General features: G+C 37.5%; 1 non-coding gene across 1 annotated transcript; it reads left to right on the top strand.

Annotated features, from left to right (window-relative positions):
* Positions 1 to 2412: 2412 nt before the first annotated feature.
* TRNAK-UUU (transfer RNA lysine (anticodon UUU)) lies at positions 2413 to 2485 on the top strand. The gene has a single exon. It is a non-coding gene; the product is annotated as a tRNA-Lys (tRNA).
* The last annotated feature ends 4174 nt before the right edge of the window (positions 2486 to 6659 follow it).

Raw genomic sequence — 6659 nt, 5'->3', positions numbered from 1 at the left:
CTCCATTATCTAAAGCATTTAGTCTATTCACCTTAATGTTTCATAATAGAAACTTCAGGGACTTTCCTCTCTCTTCAGACTTATTTTCAGCAACTTCTCCTTCAGATTTTGAAACTCCAACAATACCAATCTATTCACAGCTCCTAAATGAACCATGATGTCTTTTTCTTCTATCCGTTGTAGGTGTTGCATGTTTTAAAAATGCTCTTTTTCTGTAAGGCATGCCTCTTTTCCCCTGTTACATAGCAAATTCCCACTTATCTTATAAGATGCAACTCAAATAGTCTTTCCTCTATAAAGATTTCCCTGACATCTTCAGGTGTATGTAGATTGACACTTTCCTTCAAAGCTTCTAGTAACTTCCTAAATATGCACAAGCCTGAATTATATCCACTATAATACAAATTACATTACTTACACATATGCATCTCTCTCTGGAGTACAAGCTTGCCTTTTTACATCTGGAATTTGTCTTCTCCCTGGCATACTATAGGTACTCACTAAAGTGTTGCAATTATTTTTTAATTTTAAAAGATAAAGATATAGGAAAATCAATGTTCGTTCAGTTATAACTACATGAATCTAAAGCCTGACTATAAGCTCACCAATAACAGATGCAAAGTGGGGTTGCCGCTCAGTGCACAATGATTCTCCAAGTGGCCCTGACTGTACTGCCTTCCCTTTCACTTTCTTCCCCTTATCCTTGGCATTGGCTGTTCATCCAAAACTAGAGATGCTAAATCTAGCTGGGCCCATCGGATATTCCCTCTCCAGACATTTGAAAATAAATTGAGATATGTAAAATTTGAAGGTTCTCAGAGCTGAGTCATCTGACGTGAGTATCCCAGAGAGAGGGTTCGTGAACAACCAGTTATGATGATTTCCCTGCATCTGCTCTGATTTCTGTCCTCTTCAAGGTCTATGAATCCTGCCCTTCCTTTGATTTTGAGAGCAAACCTTTTAACCTATTCTCCTGTTTCAGTTGGGTTAGCCAGTCACTTTCTTTTGCTTGCAAATAAAAAAATCTTAACCAAAGCACCAATTAGAAAAGTACTAAAGGGATGCAAACACTATTGGTAGATTCTCTATTCCATGGGTTAATGATTAGGTTCTCATAAACCCACACAGTGAAGCTTTTTGAGCATACGGATTTGATTGCCTTATAAGAGATTAGACTTAGCAGAAGCAAAGGTAGGCAAATACACAATAATCTTTTCTACAAACCATATTAACACAATTTAAATCTTTTTTTTTCCTTTTCAGGTGTCCTTTTTTTTTTTCCTTTTCAGGTGTCCCATTTTCATGTTGTTTATAAAAAGATTATATTTTCCCCCTTCTAGAAACTGAATTTCCACTTCAGATTTAAAGTGCCATGTCAAACTAGAATTTAAATAAAAATTTGGATAAAAAACTTAAAAAAAGATAAAAAACATTTTTAATTGGGCTGAAGAATAGAATAGAATTGAATACAATACAATAAAATATAATAAAATGTCATGTCAAATTAGTAAAGGACTTGGGCTTAAATTGTTCCTAGAGATTAGGTCTACTTTCCCTCAATGCCAATTAAAATGACACGGTCTGACATAATGTAGTATCTGGCGTTTCCATAGCAGCTTGCACTAAGCAGCTTTCCTTGCTAATTAGCCTGACAGTGCCCTGTGAAATACCTTCTACCCAAAGATGATATGGCCCTTTTGTAAACACAACTTCATATGACAGGAAACGAAAAAAGCAAGATTTATCCAGATGAAACAGAAAGGGGAAATGTGTTCAGCCAAAGTGTTAAATCTAAGCTGAGAATTGGCAGAACCCTGGGAAGAAAATATCTTCTCCTGTTTTGTTATCACACACACTCAGTGGAATACTTAATAATCAGAAGGAATTAAAGGCTTGGTTTTGTAATGCAGTTTGGCAATTGGCATCTCCACTACCCACGGTCTTTGCATACGGACACAGACATTATTTAATACTGATTTAGAGGACATATCAGTCCTCTGATTCAGTCCCACCACTTCCTGTCAACAAGAACACTAATATAAAAACTCTTCACGTACCCACTGGTTATTTAACAAAGTAATCTCAGCTCTCAGGAAATAGAAAATAATCCATCAAGTCAAAGGGCTTACTGAGAATTCAAAGCTGTATCACGATTCCAGGTACTAAAGTTTACATTGAGCTCTATTTACTCTTCTTTTAGACCTAACTGAGCTGGTATAAAAGTTTAGTTTTATTGCTTTCAGTTAGTTCAGCAGCAAATCAGATTCAATAGGAAGAAACTAGAGAAGAAGAATAAAAAATAATTTCTATCACACTGACAGTGAGAGGAGGAAAAAGAAAGTTATAGAAAAAGTAATCCCTAAACTGCAAAACACGTACTTGTCTGGAGTCATTTCAAACAAGGGCAGGGTGGCCTGGCTGGCTCAGTTGGTAGAGCATGTGACTTTTAATCTCAGGGTCCTGAGTTCAAGCCCCATGTTGGGTATGGAGCCTACTTAAAACAAACAAACAAACAAAACAAAACAAAAAAGGGCAAGTGGGCTTATTCAGTTCAGCAGCCCCTCAGGGAACACTGTATTATTATTTTGCCTTTTTAATGCCTTTGTATATTCTGAAATTATAAGGAAAGATATTTAATTTCTAACAGTAGTATTTTTAAATTAAAAATAGAACTACCCTATGACCCAGCAATTACACTACTAGGTATTTATCCAACCAATACGGGTATGCTATTTATAGCAACACTATCAACAATAGCCAAAGTATGGAAAGAGCCCAAATGTCCATTGAGGGATGAATGGATAAAAAAGATGTTTTATACACACACACACACACACACACACACACACACACACACACACACAATGGAGTATTACTTGGCAATCAAAAGAATGAAATCTTGCCATTTGCAACTACAAGGATGGAACTAGAGGGTATTATGCTAAACGAAATTAGTCAGAGAAAGACAAATATCACATGACTTCACTCATATGAGGACTTTAAGAGACAAAAGAGATGAACATAAGGGAAAGGAAACAAAAATGATATAAAAACAGGGAAGGGGACAAAACATAAGAGACTCTTAAATATGGAGAACAAACAGAGGGTTACTGGAGGGGTTGTGGTAGGGGGGATGGGCTAAATGGGCAAGGGGCATTAAGGAATCTACTCCTGAAATCATTGTTGCACCAAATGCTAACTAACTTGGATATAAAAATAAATAAATAAATAAATAAATAAACAAACAAACATGAAAAAAAAAAAGCTTATTTTGAGTAAAAATCTATTCCAATTGGGCACATGGGAAGTAGTTAAAAGTGCTCCAGTGCTGGGAGTGAAGAGAAAGACTTATGGAGAAAAGGCTGAAGCAAAGAAAGGAAATTATTCAATTGGCTATGGCTTAAGCATTTGTCTTATTTGGAAAAGCCTATTGGCTGCTTATGATGGGTTGTCCTTTTGATTTCTTAACTTCAAGTCATTTACAAGCCTAGATTTGGTTCTGTTTTCCTAGGTTGCTAAGGTATTGGAGTCACTTCAGTCTAATGGCCTGTTTAATAAATTTAACAGAATTTGGAAAGACCAAAACATAACTAGGCTAGAGGACCCATGGATTTCTTTTGGCACAGATATTTTCAGTACTCGGAAGATAGAGAAAGTAAAACAACTAGACTGAGAGACTGCCACAGTCTCACTCCGTGAAAATGGAAACATGCTGAAAGGTGGGGACCCTGATGGCTCAGCCACGGATACATCTCTGGAGTGCACTGTGATGCTCAGCACATAAGAGGCATACTGCACATATCTGTTGAATGAATAAACCCATGTGTGAGGCAAGTATTGCATCAGTACCTCACCCTTACAGCAAAAGGGGACATGGGATCTGTTCGAGCACAGCATTTGCTGAGAGAGTGGAGCAGCCAGATTGTCATTCTTGCCTGCAGTCACAGCTGGCATAGCACTCACAGTCAGAAGCCAAGCCAATTTGATCACAGAAATATACTTTGGCCAAGAACTACTTAACTAAATGGAGCCTACTTCCCATGGTCCACAAACACAGGTGTTTACAAAGGACAAACCCAAAGGACAGGGAAATTCACTGAAGTTGCTCCATGGTGTTCTCTAAACACCAAGATAAACCTGGGTAATGATTCTCAGCCCAATTTGCCTGCCTGCTCAAACACTTAACATCTACCTTGAAATTCATAGGAGTCTAAGAATATATAAAGAACTGGTTACTTCCCCTGGTTATGAAGTACATCAAAAGAAAAACAATAGACTGAATTATCAAGTGAGATTTACTCTGCATTGCACTGTTTATTCAACTAATTATGTTATCTTTCTCCTTCAAATGGTTCAAAGCATGTGAATAAAACCAGAAGTACAGAATATTCCACTTGGGTGATGAAAATTAATAGGTATATTAAGGGAGTAAAAGGTAAATGATATTTAGAAAAAGAGAGATTGGGGTGCCTGGGTGGCTCAGTTGGTTAAGTGTCCAACTTAATTCAGCCTAGGTTATGATCTCGCCATTCCGGAGTTTGAGCCCAATATGGGGCTCTGTGTTGACAGCTCAGTGCCTGAAGCCTGTTTCAGATTCTGTGTCTCCCTCTCTCTGTGTCTCCCATCCCCCACTTGCACTCTGTCTCTCTGTCTCTCTCAAAAATAAACATTTAAAAAAACTTTTTTAAATAAAGAAAAAGAGAGAGATAGAAATTACTTCAAACATCTGCTAATGGCATTTAACTTTAATTGCAAAGTCCCCAACATTACTTAAACCAGTGTCTGCCTGTCTACCAGACACCAAGCCATACCCCTTTTGCACTATCAGGAACAGAAAGGCACACAGAGAGGCCACTGTACTTTGAACTAAAGGAATATCAGAGCTATTCTGAAATAATTGTTCTGGAGATTTCATATTTATTACATACTCTTAGTATGATCTCCTGATATTAGGAAGTATTTAGGCATCTGTTCAAAGCAAACAATTTTCTTTACTTAAATGTGGAACCCTTTGGGAGAGAGGGAGAGCTATTCCACAATAAACTCCTTCAGGTGGAGGTTAAGATTAAGTAAACCATGCCCAAACACAGACTAAAAGCCACATAAATTCATGGCATCTTATGAAACCTCTGTAGTTCTACAATTTTTTTCGAGATAAGGAATGCTAAAAATGCACTCACTATGGAATAGCCTTGTATTTCCTTAGTGCCATCCACTCTTCCTAGGCACTTACAATAAATCAAATTGCTAACTGTTTCTCAACTGCATCATTCCAAAAGAAGAGAGCTTCAAAGGAGACACTTCCCAAGTTAGCCATTCAATGGTCCTAAAACTTTAACTGACTTACACTTAGGAAGATGTGAAATATAGACCAAAGTGCAGGAAAGTAATCAAAGATGTAGATATTTTGGACATCCTAGTCTGTATTTCTCTATTTTTCTAACCTGTCTTGTATTTTCTCCAGAACCTGCTTCACAGTCATGGAGAAATATTATGAGACAAGTCTAACTCAAACACTGTTATTTGCTTTGATAGTATGTGGGAGTGGAGAGTTAAAAAATCAAGGAGTAAAATGGTTTCAGAGCTGAGCTTCATTCTCCATATTCATCCAAAAATTTAGGATAATGGCTGAATTACTATTGTTCCACCCCTCCACGACAGAATCTCTTTACTCTGCTGGATAGAACCCAGTAGATGAAAGCCTCAAAAATAAATATTTTAAATCTTGTCAGGTATCAAATAAACACACTTTGACTCTAAGAAATTAATTGGTTAGAGCAGAAAAGCCTTGAGGAATGAGTATGAGTCAGAGGAATTTGCATCTATCTTCCCTACTTTCCAGAACATTGTGTCCCTAGGCAAGTTAACTGAACTTCTAAGATTCAGTTTCCCCATCTGTGAAAGTGAAATAATTATATCTACTTCTTAGGATTGCTATAGGATAGGTAAAATAATTTAGTTAAATGAGTAATATGCAGCCGGGCACAAAGTACAAGCTCAATTGTTTTATTCATACCTTCTTTAGACAGACTTGCATTAGATTGACTGGTGCATGTGACTATCCCAGTCACTCGACTGAAAGCCCCTGGAAAATGAAAACCATCTCTTGTCTTTGAGTTTCTATCCATTCACAACACAGTGTTGGCTTAAAACAAATTATACTTCTTTTTAAACAAAATCAAACATTTGCTATTTGATATTGACAGGTATAGATATATGACTAAAATAATTTTACCTTATTCCCAGATTACATTTGGCTAAAGATTCATTAATTAAAATAAATGAGGACCATCGCCTCCCAGATCAACCTGCACATCACCAGATGGTGCCCTTCGTGCAGTACTCTCTTCTGCTTCCAACCCAAGGCCTCCCTTCCCCAATCTCCTAGAGTGGCTCATGTGCTTGTCTTGCAGCTCCAGTTACTCTGCCCATTTCCTTTCCCATTCCTCCCCAAGTCCTTCATCACACTGTCTGCTGCTACACTGCTGCCCACAGTCATGTCTCCTATTTTGTTTCTAGGAACTCATTCCTCTTTTTTCAGTCTCCTCCCCTCCCCATGCCTCAACTCAGTCATACAGTAAATTCTAATAGAAAGTTAGGTAAATAATGTTCCTACCTGCTTAAATGGAAACCTCCACGCTGGATATAAACTCTTCTTG

The sequence above is a fragment of the Prionailurus viverrinus genome, chromosome F2 (assembly GCF_022837055.1).
Source record: "Prionailurus viverrinus isolate Anna chromosome F2, UM_Priviv_1.0, whole genome shotgun sequence".
Lineage (NCBI taxonomy): Eukaryota > Metazoa > Chordata > Mammalia > Carnivora > Felidae > Prionailurus > Prionailurus viverrinus.
Note: the sequence above shows the minus strand (reverse complement) of the source record. Positions and strands in the feature narration are given on the sequence as shown.